The sequence below is a fragment of the Natrix helvetica genome (genome assembly GCF_964273705.1).
Source record: "Natrix helvetica genome assembly, chromosome: 9".
Classification (NCBI taxonomy): domain Eukaryota; kingdom Metazoa; phylum Chordata; class Lepidosauria; order Squamata; family Natricidae; genus Natrix; species Natrix helvetica.
Genome location: NC_138560.1, coordinates 26477707 through 26493645, shown reverse-complemented (window position 1 = coordinate 26493645; position 15939 = coordinate 26477707). Strand labels below are relative to the sequence as shown.

Genomic DNA, 15939 nt, shown 5'->3' with positions numbered 1-15939 from the left:
AGTTTATTTATGCATATATGTTACCCCCCCTCCACCCTAACCCACCCCCACCTCCCACTCAACCCCCCCCCCCCGACTTCCGCTATACACCACTCTAACAATTCCAAGCATCCCATGTATTATTTACTCTGATCATCTATCAGTCGAAACATTCTTACCTAAAGGCTACATAGTACTTCCTAGTCTGGTATTTATTCTGTATATAATCAATCCATTTTGCCCATTCCTGTGTGTAATCCTCCTGTTTCTGAGCTTTTAAGAAAGCTGAAATTTTTGCCATTTCGGCGAACCCCGCCACCTTCTGAGTCCATTGATCAATTGTCGGTAAAAAATCTTTTTTCCAATGTTGCGCAATCAACAACCTAGCTGCTGTGACCATATACAAGGCCAATTTTGTTTCCCCTTTGGTAAAGTCCTTAGCTATACCCAATAAAAACATTTGGGGAAAAAAACAGTTTTTAAAGCTATTTTTAGCTCTGCATACTGCCTCAAAATGTATCTGCATGACAGGTTGTGAAAGGAAAATTCCAAGGAAATAAGTGAGTGTTACCCTGTGAAAGACAATCCTAACTCCCTAAGAATTTCCTCCCCCCTAAAACTCACCTGGCACCAAAGTTGTAACCATTTGGCACCTGAGACCATCCCTGCTCCATTCGTTTGCCTTGTTCTTTATACGCATATGATTTTTGTCAATTATAATGCCATCTTTAAGTTTCATTCCTAGGTATTGTTTTTACTGCCTTAATACCCAGATAAGAGTTGGATTAAAAATAATTTTCAAAAACCATTGTTTTAAAAACATTCTGTGGAGTCTGGCAAGTAGTACCAGGCTGAGAAAAAGAGCCCTTCTGGAAAGCAGGAGAGAACGGAGGAAGCCGACAGACAGGGAGGAGATATTTGGCTCCAGAAAAAACAATCTGGAGAGTTTCCGACCAAGAAGGAAGCTGCTGTTTGCTCAGGAGAAGGCCCCAGGCAAATCAGGGTGGGCTTGGCTTGCCCAGGCAGGCCTCTGCGCTTGACTCAGCCGGTGCTTCCTGAGACCTCATTTCCTACGGCAAAATTAAGCCACCCAGGGGTGAAATCCAAGCTGGGCTTCTGATGCACCCCCATCCACCCCAAGGGAAAGTGAGGGGTCCCCATGTCACAGCCAGAAGGTTTGAAGGGCCCATGGAGAGGAAGGAGCCCACGAGGGCCTCAGGCAGCCAGAGCGCAGCAGGCCCCAGGCACTGCCCCAGCACCAACCCACACTGGAGGCATCCCTGGAAAGCCAAAGGTGGGGTAAAGTGGGCACGCAGGGCTGATTCAGCAAGGAGGGGTTGCAGTCACACATAGGGAATCTGGGGCGTTGGGTTTTTTGGTGGGGCTCAACTAGTATCTCAGGGGTGGGACTCGGGATTGTCGTCTTCAGACCACAACTGTCCATTTAGGAACCCTTCGAAGTGACAAAAGCACTGAAAAAATCAGGTTCAGAATCCCGTTGATCTGTTTTTAGCCTCCTTTTCTCTATGAAAGGGACATTCATGGCTGGTCACTTCTTGTCATGCCGGCCAGTCTGTCCATGACCTCTTGGGGGATCCAGACACTTCCTCCTCCCCAGGTGTAGGTGAGAAGTCAAGGAAGGAGCTGGGAGGAACATTATTCGGCATGTTTATACATGGGAAGACATTTCTCTTGCTTTATTTCTTAGAGAAAGTGTTTTGTTGGAAAACAAAATGGATTTATTTGATTAAGGTTAGTATACATAATTACTTCTGATAACTCTTAATAGACTGTTGCCAATTAGGACTGAATGATGATTTTTACAATCTGATTATTGATAAGGGGTGAAATATGGGGGGAAAGTTATTTTATTTTATTGACATATCAAGGAAAGTGTTAAGTTATTGAAATTGTCTGGAAGACTGGCATCTCCCTTCCTCTACTTTTTGTATTTTTCTTAGTTTGTGTCACTCATTTATCCTTTAAAAGGAAATGAAAGGAAGAAGCTGGGAGATTGGCTCCCACGTCCGAATTGCCCAGGCAGCTGCTGTGGGTGCTTCTTTCCCCCTCCCCCTTCTTCTGAGGGATCCCTAGGTCCAAACCTTCATCTGCCCCCAAGGAATCCCCCAGGAGCTGCATGCAGAGCGGCTTCCCTTCTCCCACTCCCTGGCGGTGGATCAGAGGCAGAGGCAGAGGGAGAAAAGAAAGTTGGGAGGGGCAGGCAGATTGGATGGTGGGGAGAAAAGGGCTTTTTTTTTGCCAGCCAGACCAAAGCCGCTCTGTCTTCTAGACTGCTATTCTAACCTCAAGTCCAGCGCTTATTTGGCAACAGGAGGAGGAGGCTCCTCTTGTGGGAATGCCTTCTTTGGCACCCTGGTCCCTTCTGCCTCTATTTTGGGAATAGGCCTCATGCAGACTGGCAGGCCACCCACTGCTACCCCAAACCTGGTTGGGCACCCACAGCCCATTCGGATGGTGCAAAAGCAGCACCTGAGAAGGCCTGCAGGTGTGGGGAGAGTGGCTGGAGAGCCCACAGGGTTGCCATCACAGATGTCTTAGCTAAACGCTCTGGGCCTGGAAGTGCACCCCAGCCCCAGCTCAGCCAGTGCCTGCCAGGTGAGGCCTGGCTAGCAGCTCCCTTGCCACTGAACCCGCCTCCCCAGGTCTTTGGAGAAAAGGCTGCAGACTCTCCCAGGCTCTTCCGGCTCCCTCCCTCCCTCCACCTGAGAGTAAACAAGCGTAAACAAGGCAGAGTGACCCCAGCTTCTGGAATCCCTTCCAACTCTTTCAAGAACTCTTCTTTTGGCAGCTGGATATGCAGGTAGGGGTGTGTGTGTGTGTGAGACGGTGTGTGTGTGAGTATCCCCATCTATTTGCCCTGCAAGCCTTATGTCAGCATAACTGGGAAAGCTGGGAAGGGGTTTGCATGCCTGCTTGACCTCCCTCTCGCCCAGCCTGGGCACAGGTGGGTGTTCCCCTCAGCCCAGCCCAGGGATTCCCAACTCTGGAGCCAGATCAACTGTGGCCATGGGTGGACCAATAAAGCTGAGGGGGGGGGAGCCATGGGCTGGGGTGCTTGGCCCCTTGCCATGGCATGAGCCACTGCCCCCTGGCCCTTTCCCCTCCCTGCCTCTCCAGGCCAGGCTCCAGGTGGAAAGGGGGGGCTCTGCTGCTGCGGAGAGGGATGAAGGCATGCCCACCCCCAGAGAGAGCTGGCCTGGACAGCCAGCAGTACCACAGTCCCCCACTCCCTGGGACTCTGAAGGACTGGAAACCTGCCCCCGTTCCTCCCTACCCCTGGCTTAGGGGCCCATGGGGCAGTTCGGAGGCATTCCTGGCAAAAATGGAATGAGGCGACATTGTTCTGCAGCATTTCAACCTTCATTTCAAATGCGCTGCTTTTTTAATTAAAAACCTTTGTAGCAATGAGGACAATAAGGACATTTGACCCACTTAGGTCTGTGGTCTGATAGCTCCCTTCCTCTTGGGTTTTTCCCAACAGCGGGAAAACACGGTTGGGTGCTGAGTTTCAGTCAGAATGGCATTTATATTCTTTCCAACCCAACAGAATGCTGGAAAGAAGTTATATGAAGAGGTTTCGAAAGCACCAGAAGGCAGGACGAGAAACAATGGAGGGACATGAATCAAGGAGAGAACCAAGCAACCAGGAATTCAGGAGAAACTTCCTGACAGGGAGGACAATTAACCAGTGCAAGCGCTTGCTATCAGAAGCCGGGGGGGCTTCAGCACTGGAGGTGGTTTAGAAGAGACCGGAAAGTCACTTGTCTGAAATGGTATAGGGCAGGGGTGTCAAATTCAAGGCCCACGGGTGCTTAAATCTGGCCCGTGGGGCTGGCCTGGAAATATCAAAGGACTGGCCCACAGTGCCTCTGCTGGCCAAATGGGTCGGGGGGGGGCTGCATGCGCCCCCCCCCCAAGCAGGCCATTTTGGACCAGCAGAGTGCTGCTGGAGGCCTGGGAGGCTGAAAACGGGCCATGCATGGGCCTCGCGGGGCTTCTACGCAGTGTTTTTTGGGCCGGCACAGTGCTGCTGGTGGCCCGGGGAAGCCGAAAACAAGGCCAGGGGGGGGGGCGTTTTTGCCAGCAGGTGCTGCAGGAGGCATCAGTCCTGTCTTCACCACCACCCCTGCTACCCCCCCCCACTCCGGTCTCCAGAGAACTACAATGCTGATTCAGCCCTCAAAGAAATCCAATTTGGCACTCCTGATACGGGGTCCCCTGTTGTGCAAGGGGTTAAAATAGAAGAGCTCCAAGGTCCCTCCCAGCTCTATTCTGATTGACTAATGGAAATAACAACCTCCTGGTAGGCCTATTCCCAGCTGGGATGGGGAGGGGAGGGGAAGGGAAGGGAAAAGGGAGAGGGAAGGGGTTATACAAATGTTCAGTTTCCCTTACAGACACAGCCAAAATGGCGTAGAGGTACTAAGCCCAATGACTAGATTTTGGGGAGGGGGAGCCCCATAGCAGGCGTGCCAGGCTACCTGCCAACCTCCAAAGGCTCTACAACATCCGCATGGGAAATCTTCTACACAACTTAAGCCTTCTCAACAGTGAGTTGGTGATGAAGTAGTACATGTCCTGGGCATATGCCAAGCAAGCAAGATGTGCATGGATTTGGTCCCCTCGTGTTGTTCAGTTTTGACATTCTCTTGGAGTTGGACAGATAAGAAAGGAACCAAAGCCTCTTGATGTAACATTCTGTTGGGTTGGAAAGAATGGTGCAATGGGGCACCGTTCTACGGTGGTTCGGCTCCTACCTCTCCGGCCGGACGCAACGTGTGTTGGCAGGGGAGCAGAGGTCGACCCTGAGCCCCCTCACTTGTGGGGTGCCACAGGGGTCGGTCTTCTCGCCTCTCCTGTTCAACACATATATGAAGCCGCTGGGCGAGATCATTCGTGGTTTTGGAGTGGGATATCATCTGTACGCTGATGATACGCAGCTGTACATTTCCACCCCGAACCACCCCAACGAGGCCGTCGAAATGATGTCCCGGTGTTTGGAAGCCGTACGGGTCTGGATGGGTGACAACAGACTCAAACTCAACCCCTCCAAGACGGAGTGGCTGTGGCTTCCGGCCCCCCGGTTCAACCAGTTGCTTCCATCTCTGGCCATTGGGGGCGAGCAACTGGCCCCCATGGAGCGGGCGCGCAATTTGGGCGTCCTCCTGGATGCCCGGCTGTCCATGGATGACCATGTAACAGCCGTGGCAAGGGGGGCGTTCCACCAGGTTCGCCTGGTGCGCCAATTGCGCCCCCTATTGGACCGGGATGCCTTACGCACAGTCACCCATGCGCTGGTGACGGCCCGCCTAGACTACTGCAATGCTCTCTACATGGGGCTTCCCTTGAGATGCACTCGAAGACTACAGTTGGTCCAGAATGCGGCCGCGCGGGTGATTATGGGGAGTACTAGATACTCCCATGTAACACCTCTCCTGCGCGAGCTGCACTGGCTTCCTGTGGCCTATCGGGTGCGTTTCAAGGTTTTGATTACCATCTTCAAAGCGCTCCATGGCACAGGACCTAGCTACCTGCGGGATCGCATCCTGCCCCATACATCCCTACGACCAATCCGCTCTCACAGAGAGGGACTTCTCCGGGTGCCGTCCACTAAACAATGCCAGAGGGCGACACCCAGGAGTAGGGCCTTCTCTGTGATGGGCCCAGCCCTTTGGAATGACCTCCCCCTCGACATTAGGATTACCACCGACCTCCGCTCCTTCCGTTCAAAACTCAAGACCCACCTTTTTCAATTATCTGGCCTGGCTCAACCATAATTCCATCTTATTCCTCCTGACAGTCTTTTTAAATCAGTAATTTTAAACTGGGGTATTTTAATTCCTAATCTCATTATTATTATTTTATGTATTGTAATGGTTGTTACCTCCTCGGTGTAATGTAATATATATATGTGCTTTTATTTATTGTATGCCGCCCCGAGTCCCTTGTGGAGAGGGAGCGGCTAACAAATCAAATCAAATCAATCAATCAATCAATCAATAAATAAATAAATAAAATATAAATACCATTTTGACTGTAAAGGAACTCTTTCCTCAACAACAATCCTCAAGAAGCAAAAAAAAAAGAGCTGTGTTGCAATATACAATATGGAGGAACCCAAGGAGACATAGATTCAGCCTGATGCAACCTGGAGGCTGGCTACACACAGCCTCCTAAATATCACTATGTCCCATCACTATCCCTGAACCCAGCCACTGCGCCTTATAAAATATGACTGAACCTTTAACATGTTGTGTGAAATTATCTGAGTTATTTAATCAATGATGGTTAACCTATGATAGGTTCTGTTTTTGTTTGGGGTGCTTTTGTCTCTTTGAGTCAGTTTTTAACTCTTGACAATTGCCTGGACGTGTCCCTACAGTTTTCTTGGCAAAGGCTTTTGGAAATGGCTTCCCATTGCCCCCTGCTTCTTCATAGGGCTGAGAGAGAGTGACTGGCCCAAGACCACCCAGCTGTCTCTGTGAGCAAGGCAGGACTAGATCTCACAGCTTCTACCCTGGTGCTTTAACCACTACACCAAACTGCGTCTAACTGTGGTTTACCTCAACTCAACCAGCCAGCACAAAGCAAGGTGACTGGCCTTCTCTGAAAGCTGGTGTCCTGCAATGAATGAAGTTGCAGCATTTTAACAAAATCAGCTCCATGGAGGAGGAGGGTAATGAGAGGTTTCCTTTAAACCCTGAAGTGCCCTTTGCCCACCTGCTCATCAGAGCAGTCCAGGCACCTGCTTGGGTCGACCAGCAGATCAAACGAACACTTGTCAATCACACAACCAACAGGGTCTTCAGTAGAAACCCATCCTGCCCTACACCTTGTAGTAAATGCCTAACCTGAATAAGCGAACTCTTTGAGGGATCCTGGATTCCAGAGCATCCAAAGTTTAATATACAATATCACCTCGCTAGATTATACAGAACTTGACCCTGTTTTTATTCTGAAACCTTTCCCCCTTTTCTCACTCTCCTTCAAAAGCAATTAGTAGAAAAGAATAGATATATAAGACTTTTATTTATTAGACTTATGTCTTGCCTTCGTTTTGTGCAACACAAGACAACGTTCATAATGTTTCCTCCTCTTATTTTACCACAATCTACAAGAATCCTATAAAGTGGGCTGGACTGTGTATGTGTGTTGGGGGGGCTGGCCCAAAGTCACCCAGCCATTTCCACGCCTAAGGAAAAACTAGAACTCCCAGCTTCCTGTACTTTAAAACTTTGGCACCAAACTAATTCTCACGTGGACAGTTGTATAAAGCCTTAATTGGGGAAACTGGAAGCATCTCGGATGAAGAAGTGCTGGAGACAGTCCTCCCTTACATCTGAATGTGACACTCAGGACAGGAAAATACCATCTGAATAAGCCAGGTCTTCTAACTGCATTTCAAGAGTCTTTAGACAGGATCTCAACAAGGATCAGGCTCTGAGGAGGCAGAAGCTGGCAAGCAAGCTGTGAACCAAAATAGGCAGGGAGTAAATTCCAGAAGAGAGAAAAAAAGGAAAAGGGAGAGACATAGACTAAACCAGGCAAGACTCGTCATAAGAGTGTAATCAGGGTCCTGGAATGCTCCAGAAATAACTTTCTTTTTAAAAAAATAATAACTTAGCAAAATTAAAATGACTTTTGCAATAAAAATATTGACGATAAGAGTCTATATGCAATCTAAAATAAAGCAATCTAAAATTATGCTTACTACACATCACATCAAACCCCAGCTACATATTACAAACTTCAAGCAGAAGGAAAGCAAAAAACCGAAGCAGCTTGCTGGGGGGGGGGGGAGGAAGCAGCATCAATCAGCCCCTCCTGCGCGTCCCCTTTTTGCCTCAGGCAGCCAGAAGGCAAAGTGTGGCTCTGGGCCGAGAGCTCAGGCCATGGGGCCCCTGTCCTCCCGGTCTCAGCACCGACACAGCCGAGGCTTGGACCAGCTGCTCTCCTCTCTGCCTCCTGGCATTTCCCGGCCAAGGCCTTAGGGAGGGCCTGCAGCAGGAGTCGCCCTTTTCCACAACACGCAGGAGGCGGTCCTGGTGCTCGTCTCCCTCCAGCCACGGCCACTGAGCAGCACTTTGCAAGTCAACAGGGGTGGGAAGGCCCACCGAGTGGCCTCGGGGACAGCTGTGTGCCGTGGCCAAAATGGAGCCTGATCTCAGTTTGCGGAACCAAAACAGGAGCAGGGAATATCCAGATAAAATTCCCCAGACTTTGTGGCTATATGGTCTCCGTATCCCTTGGAAAACCACCCTGCGAGGTAGGGCCAACATGGCTCCTGCAGCTCTGCAGAACAGAAGCTGCTTCCAAGCAGCTGAGGCCGGAGGAAAGAGGCCATCCCTCCACCCCTCGCGGGCTCCGAGAAATCTCCCCGCCAGGCCTGCTTATCGCGAGCAGACACCTTGGGCAGCTCAGCTGCATCCACTTGAAGGAAATCATCACATGACGGGCAGCCAAAAGCCAAAGTGCCCCAAACAAACACTGGAATGCATTTGGGAGAGGGGGAGGGGCGGGGGAAAAGCACGTTCCAAATTTTTCCTGGGCAGAAATTCAAAGGGCCAATTCCCCCCTCCCCCCAGCCTCCCTGCTCCCTTTTCAGCCCTTTATCCCGAGCACCACCTGGGTCTGCTGCAAGACCCGCCTCCGGAGGAAATGGGGGAGAGCGAGGTCCAAAGTGGGTGGGACAACTGGGGGCTTCACGCGGTTTGAGCAAAGCGGAAGAGTTTTGCCACCTGCCTCCAAGCCGCTTTCCAGACGCTTCTGGCCTTCACCACAGGCAGGACCTGCTTCGCTAGAGAATGCGTGGCATTTTTAAAAGCGAGCGCATAACGAATAGCCGCCCGTTAGCCTGAGTCACAGCACAGAGTGTTTGGATTCAGCTTCATGGGGGACGTGAAGCAGCCACGGCCATTTGTCAACCACAGTTTACGAGTTAGCACAGTATGTGAAGTAAACCATGTTGGTTCAACCAACAAGCCATAACTTAACTCAATGAAACTATCCAGCCAGAGCCTCTTTTCGGGGGCCACCCAACCTTGGCACCTTGTGGCATGGGGACCAATTCCCAGAATTCTGCAACATGGCCACACTGGCTGGGGGATTCTGGGAGTTGAAATTTACTTGTCTGGAAGTTGGGAATCAGGACTCCAGCATCTGGGACCTCAAAAGGGGTGGGGGTGGGGAGGTGCTATTGCACAATTGCTGCACCTTCTTCACCAATGGGGGGTGGCGGCACTTCTGCCACTGATTTGCTTAGCATAAAACAGTCAAGAAAAAAATGCACCTAGAAAGTGGGGAGCTGCTGCCGTTGCCTTAGGAACCCCTGGAATCTAGGGAATCCAGCTTCCTGTTATCCCAACCCAGCCACCCCCTCCTCCCCCTTGATGGCCCTGTTGCTGCTCTTCTCACAGACACTTGGACCTCTGAGTTTTCCAGCACTCCCTGGGTTCATTCCTGACCAAGGACGACTTCTGAGCCTGGCCTGGGAAGCAGATTCCCCAGCGCCTCAAATCATGCAGAGAGGGGGAGCCTCTGTATCTGCAACAGCAATTGTGCACATAATCCTGGGAGCTAATTGATCTGACCAAAGAGGGAGGCGAATCTTGGGTCAGGAATCCCTACACTCAGACACGGTTTCTGCTGCTTCGGCAGCTGCTGCCAACGGGAGAACAGGGAGATCTCCCCAAGGAGCGAGGGATCTGGCTTGGGTGATCCACCTGCCTGCCGCCAGCCCTCCAGTGTCACCTGCCAGCATCTTTCAGGAAACAGCTGGGGCAGATGGTCTCCTTTTGATCTGGGAGGCAAAGGGTGGAATTATGACCCCCAAAAGAATAAGATTGGAGGGACCTCTCTGGTGCCTGGGCTCAGGCCTTTCCCGCTGCTGAGATTATTTTATGGCTTTCTCCTCTGCAGGTTTCAGCTCAAGAAGATAGCCGGGGCTCCAGCTGGGAGCTTTGTGCTTCGTCACAGGATGGAAGAAGATCAAACTCCAGAAATTGGAAAGAGCACCTGCCAGCTTGAAAAGCCCACTTGGATGGCCCTAGAAGCAGAAAGCCAAATGCAACAACCCTGCTAAAAGCCCAGGTCTGTGTGAAGGGAACACCAAAGCAACTGCAGGCCTGCAAACACAAAGCAGTCAGAAGTTTTCTGAGAGAAGGGCAGACTCTCCACCAAGAGCATCGGGTTCCACAGTATTGGACACACAACACATGGCTCACAAATACTAGATCTAAAACACATTAACAAACCACAATTGCTATGTCCACAGAACAAGCCCAAACAATAATCCCCTATGATGGCTTAATGTCCTAATCTAGTACACAGGCGAAGGCTGATCTCACCACACGTTGAACCAAAAAATATTCCATCCCACTTCATCTTGTTTAGCCTGTTGTGCACATTCACATTCAGTGTGTGTGTGTGAGTGTGTGTGTGAGTGTGTGTGTGTGTGTGTGTGTGTGTGTGTGTGAGAGAGAGAGAGAGAGAGAGAGAGAGAGAGAGAGAGAGAGAGAGAGAGAGAGAGAGAGAGAGATGACAAAAAATGTCATACTCTGCCCCTTTTCTAGAAGTTACAATAATATTCAAAAGGGTGAAGATTGGGTTATGATTCAAGATGCTGTTTTGACTCATTCGTAAATGATTGGAATCCTGAAAATGGTCTAGTATTTATGACAACCATCTCCAAGAAGTTTTAACTTTACGTATTTTATTGGTCAAGGAATTACTAGATCTAGACTACAGAGCAAGGAAAACAAAATCTACATTAGGGATTAATAATTCTTAATCAAATGCTCATCCCCTTGCACTTGTCAATGAAGGAGCAATCAAACTCCTCCTAGGAGAGATGCAAGATCAATCACCATCATGGTTGCTGTGAAAGATGAAACAGGAAATTTTTCATGGAAATTTGGTGACCTACCCCAGCAACAAGTTTCTCCAATCAATCTCCAGAGCCTAAGGCAAGAGACTAAATCACCCCCCCACACACACACACACCTATATGCCCTTCTCAAAAGCACCATCTCCCTATTCCTCAGGCTACTTTGAAATTCCACCAGTGTCAACTCTTCAGTGCAGGACAGGTCAAGAAACAGACACTGCAGAAGTAATATTTTATTGTTATAGAAAAAATCTTAAAAGTCTACCCAGGTTTCTATTACATCTTATGCTAAACAAAAATGTACCCTAACTCTGGACCATGTAATCAAGCCTTAATGGTCTCCTTCTTCCCCAAGGCCAGCTCCAAATTCCTTTACCCATAGCAACTCACTGGCCCTTGTACCTCTGGACCAGACAGGTCAGCCAATTTGACAGAGGACTAAGAACCATTCCAAGCAGCCACCCAAACTTACCCCACCCCACTTTAGAGAGTGTGAATGGTGGTTGCTTTGTCTTTCTAAAAAGAAAACGTTCGGAAATGGGTCCCTCTGTTTTTGTAAGTAACAACAGTGCAGGAGACAATCTTCCCCAACTTCTGTGTCTGTCCAGCTGAGTGGAACTAAAACTTGTCTGGGACCCAAGTTGGTCTCTCTCAGGTGTTTCAGTATCTTCTGGATCATGCTTGTGGTGATGTAAAACTCCCAGGGGTTCCCAAGCTAATTCTTTTGAATTAATGGACCAAAATAGTGGACTAGCAAAATGGTGTGGACATAGTATACTCCTCGGTAAGATAGAAGAATGTGGTATAGACAGCATCACCTACAGATGGATTCAAAGTGGCCGACCAACTACCGTACACCCAGTGTGTAGTTCTCAATGGAACTACATCAGAAGTGCGTTTCTGCCAGTTCGCCTCGGATTGGGCGTACCTGTAGTGGTGGCGGCGGGAGGCTTCGCCTGGATGCTTCTGCGCATGCACAGAAGTGTTGTGCAAGCGCACGAGCAAACCGGTAGTAAAATAAATTGAAACCCACCACTGAACTACATCTGTATGGAAGGAAGGAAGCAGTGGAGTACCACAAGATTCTGTCTTCGGCCCAGTACTCTTCAACATATTCATCAATGATTTTTAGATGAGGGGACAGAAGGAGAACTCATCAAATTTGCAGATGAGAGCAAGCTGAGGGAATCACATCCTTGAACACTGGGCCCCATCCAACGCAAAGTAATTCAGTAGCAAAAAAGTAAGGCTTGACATTTAGGCAAGAAAGGGCCAAATGCATAGAATAGGTGGTATGTGAGTCAAGAGCAGTAACTGTGAGAGGAATCTAGGAGTCCTAGTGGACAATCATTTAAGTATGAGCAGCACAGCAAAAAGTAATGGAAGGAAAACGTATCAAAGAAAGATCCAACCTAGAAGTAAGAAGAAATTTCCTGTCAGTGAGAACAATTAACCGGTGGGACAGTTTGTCTTCAAAGGTTGTGGGTGCCCCACCACTGGAAGTTTTTAAGAAGAGACTGGACAGCCATTTATTCAGAATGATATTGGACTCCTGCTTGGGCTGGAGGTTGGACTAGAAGACCCCCCAGGTCCCTTTCCAACTCTGTTATTCTGAATTCTATTCTGCATCCAAGGCAATCACGACTTGGGTTGTTGGGGTGTCTGACTAGCATGGGCTTTGACCAAAACTGGATCTAAAACATCAGATCACGGTCTTTGACTAACATTACGAGGGCCAGCACAGAACCATTTGCTGAAGGTCCATTTCCTTGCTACTGAATAACCACCACTAGTCTTTAAGCAGCTTGGATTAAGGGGGGGGGGGGAGCTGTTCAGGCAGGATTCCAGATTGAACTCAGGAGGTTCTGTCCTGCCCAAGCTGACTCCTTCCCCGCGCTAATTCATATGGAAAACTGTCTGTGCTCCCCCCAGCAAGGCCTTGCAAATGAGCCTCCAGAGTCCATTATTACATGATTTATATCTCACCTTTTTCTCTGGCAAGAACGTGCGACAAATTACAAAATGTAAAAAAAAAAACCAACAATATAAGAACACGGAAAGCTAACCTTAAAATTGAGAATAACTTTGGCCCTGGAAATCATCTGACATTAAAACGGCTGGTGAAAGAGCTCCATTGATTAATTCTATTGAAAGCTGAGAATGACCTGCCCCTCCTGAAGGGCAGGAAGGGGCACCGTGGGCTGGAAGCAACAGAGGGGGGGGGGGCTCTGCTCCAATCAGGCTTGGTCCCTAGGAGGAGGGGCTTCTCTGGCAACTCTCAACAGCCAGGTGGGATTATTCAGAACGGGACCCCAGGCCTTGCACCACCCTGCTTTCAAACAAGCTTGCACTACCTACCAACCCAGATGCTGCCCTTTGCTTTGGGAGGCGGATCTTCGGGACACTTTTCCCTCTTGTAGACCACACTGTAGTGGAGACAGCATGTCATTCCGACACGCCTGCTTTTCCAGCAAAAAATGCAATGTTATTCAAAACAGACTGAAGTGCAGCCCTTTCTGTCTGTTTAAATGTCATCTTATTCTGCCTCATCCAATCCAATGCTGAATTTAGGCGGTCTTCACTGCTTCCCTTGAGCTGGACGTTTCAGGTCAAGAGCTTCCAAGAAGAGCCTTTCCTTAGAGGGCAGCCAAGGATGGAGGCGGCCCAACGGCAACAGAAGGAACGGAGGGAGAGGAAGGCTCACCAAACAGCCACAAAGACAGACATCAACAAGCGTCCCAGAAATATCCAGCTTCCTCCTCCTAGAAATGCACTCACTCTGACAAAGGCCCCTTCACATCCCTTAACTCCCCACAATTCATTTGAGGTTTATGATTCCAGAACCCCAAACGCCTCTGAAGACATCACCACTAGAAATCCAGAAGGGCCTCTCAGGCCTTCAGCCTTGGAAAGCCCCCAGGAGGATTTCCAGAGGGCAGGAACAGAAATGGAAGGCAACCCCCGTGGGGCTCACTTAAGAATAAAAACCACAACCCTCAGCAACAGCTTTGATCTCTTCAGGAAGGAGTCTCAGGGAGGACAGAAGAAGACAACAGAGTTAGCATTTTTTCATTTCTTAAAGGCACTTCTTATGCTGAAATAAAATATCCGGCTGTCTGGCAGTCCCTGGTCCTAATCCTGACCCATGGCTGCAAGGGGGGGGGTCTAAGAATGCCCGCAAGCCTCGGGCCCTTAATTCCACACAGTTGCTTGGCTCCCTCAGCTGCAGGCGAGGCGGGCTGAGACCGGAGGCTCCGGGCAGCAGCTGCAGACGGCACAGGCAGACAGAGAGCTCTGGGACAGACGGAGGCCCAATCCCTCTCTTCCTCTCGCCAAGCTCTTCCACTTAACTAGGGCACTTCGCTTTGAGAGAGAGAGAGTCTAAGGAACCAGCAGATAGAAATCCATCGTAAGAAATGAAGACACGTGACCTCTTTTCTGGAATTAAGTCAAGCCCAGCACAACAGATAGGAAGAAACGAAAGAGGAAGTTGGGCAAGTCAATGACAGCTCTTGGCATGGTGCTAAATTAACTTAAGTTCACCTTTGCTACCCAGGACCTTGCAATCAGCTTATATACACTAAAAAAAATCTTGACCTTCAGAGTTTAATTTAAACTGGATCCTATTTGATTCAGGTCAGATCAGTTCTGAAGTATGTTAAGAACCATGTGAAGGAAAGAGTTCACTCGGGACACACCAAAAACACCTGGCACACCTGGCATTCAGGTCTTGGGCTCTGAAGCTTGTGAAAAAATTTAGCATAATAAATAGCATTACACTTAGTATAAATAATATCCTTCATGTGCTTCAAACTCTGGTGCTTACAAATCAGAATGATTATCAATAAGCCCAAAATCCGGGGGGGGGGGGAGAGGAGGGCAAATCATCCCATGAGCTTAATCTGCAAAGAGACCCTTTTAGGTTCTGTGCAAAGTGGCACCTTCCACGCACCAGTTTAGGCTCCTTCCAATGAAGCTGGCATGGGTGGCAGGACTATTGCATGGACATGGACGCTCGGCCTCTGACCAGGAGTCCCAGACCATCCAGCCAAAACCTTCCCTGTGGCAGCTGAGGGCGAAGCAGACCCAGTTCGGAAAACACGAAGCCCGCTGCCCACGAGGCCTCAGGGAAGGCAGGGGGTCCTCCACTTAAGACCCCATTTGGGAGCAGAGTTCCCATTGCTAAGCAAGGTAGTTAAGTGAGCAGGGTTCGATTTTGTGACCTTTCCTGCCCCTGCAGTTGTGAAGTGAACCTCAAAGTCATTAAGCGAGTGCAGCTTCCCGCTGAGTCTGCTTGAGGGAACTCCCGTGGGAAGGTCACAAACGAGGGCCACGTGTATTCACAACGACCACAGCGCAAAGAGGCGGGCCGCTTGCCAACCACCTGAATTTGGACCATGTGACTGTGGGGAAGGTTGCAACGGTTGCAAGTGTAAATCACATTTTTCAGTGCCGTTGTGATTAATTTGAATGGTTACTAACTCAATGAGTGATTGTAAGAAGGAGGCTGGTGGTAGCCGCACTTCTACTCACCAAGTATCTCCTCTGCTCAATCGGGGGCTCCAATCACAATTGCGCTTAATTTGAGCCCAGCTTCATCAGCTCTTTGGGACAGGGGAAGGCCAGGAGCCAGCCAAGCGATTCCCCAGTGGGCACCACATTGCCCATACCAAAATTGGCAGTTTGTGCGGGGCAGAACTCCCCACCAGCTGCAAGGGGCCAGGGAGAACTTGATCCAAGGCCTCTTGGCATATTTCGTCCCATTCCTGGTCTTCCGGGGAAGGAAAAAATGGGGCCGGGGGCTGAATGGTTTCTGGAGCAGAAGGCAGGATCTCAGTCTGTCATGACTTGGATGCGGGCGGATCGGGTTTAATCGAAGCACCTGCTCCTTGCCATCTAGACGGCTTCGTCCCTCCCCGGGGGCTTCACGAGCCCCTCCCAAAATGGACAAGGGCTGTGCGCACCAGGCCTCTTTTGTTCTCCAGGCTTCTCCCAGCTCTCTGCGGGGCTGACCCAAGAGGAGCCCTTCTGAGAGCCCTTTTCCAGGCAGAAAG

General features: G+C 49.7%; 1 protein-coding gene across 14 annotated transcripts in view; it reads right to left on the bottom strand.

The window, feature by feature from the left end:
- Positions 1-15939, bottom strand: part of MACF1 (microtubule actin crosslinking factor 1) — a 325486-nt gene that overhangs the window by 260051 nt on the left and 49496 nt on the right. The gene's annotated exons all lie outside the window — the stretch shown is intronic.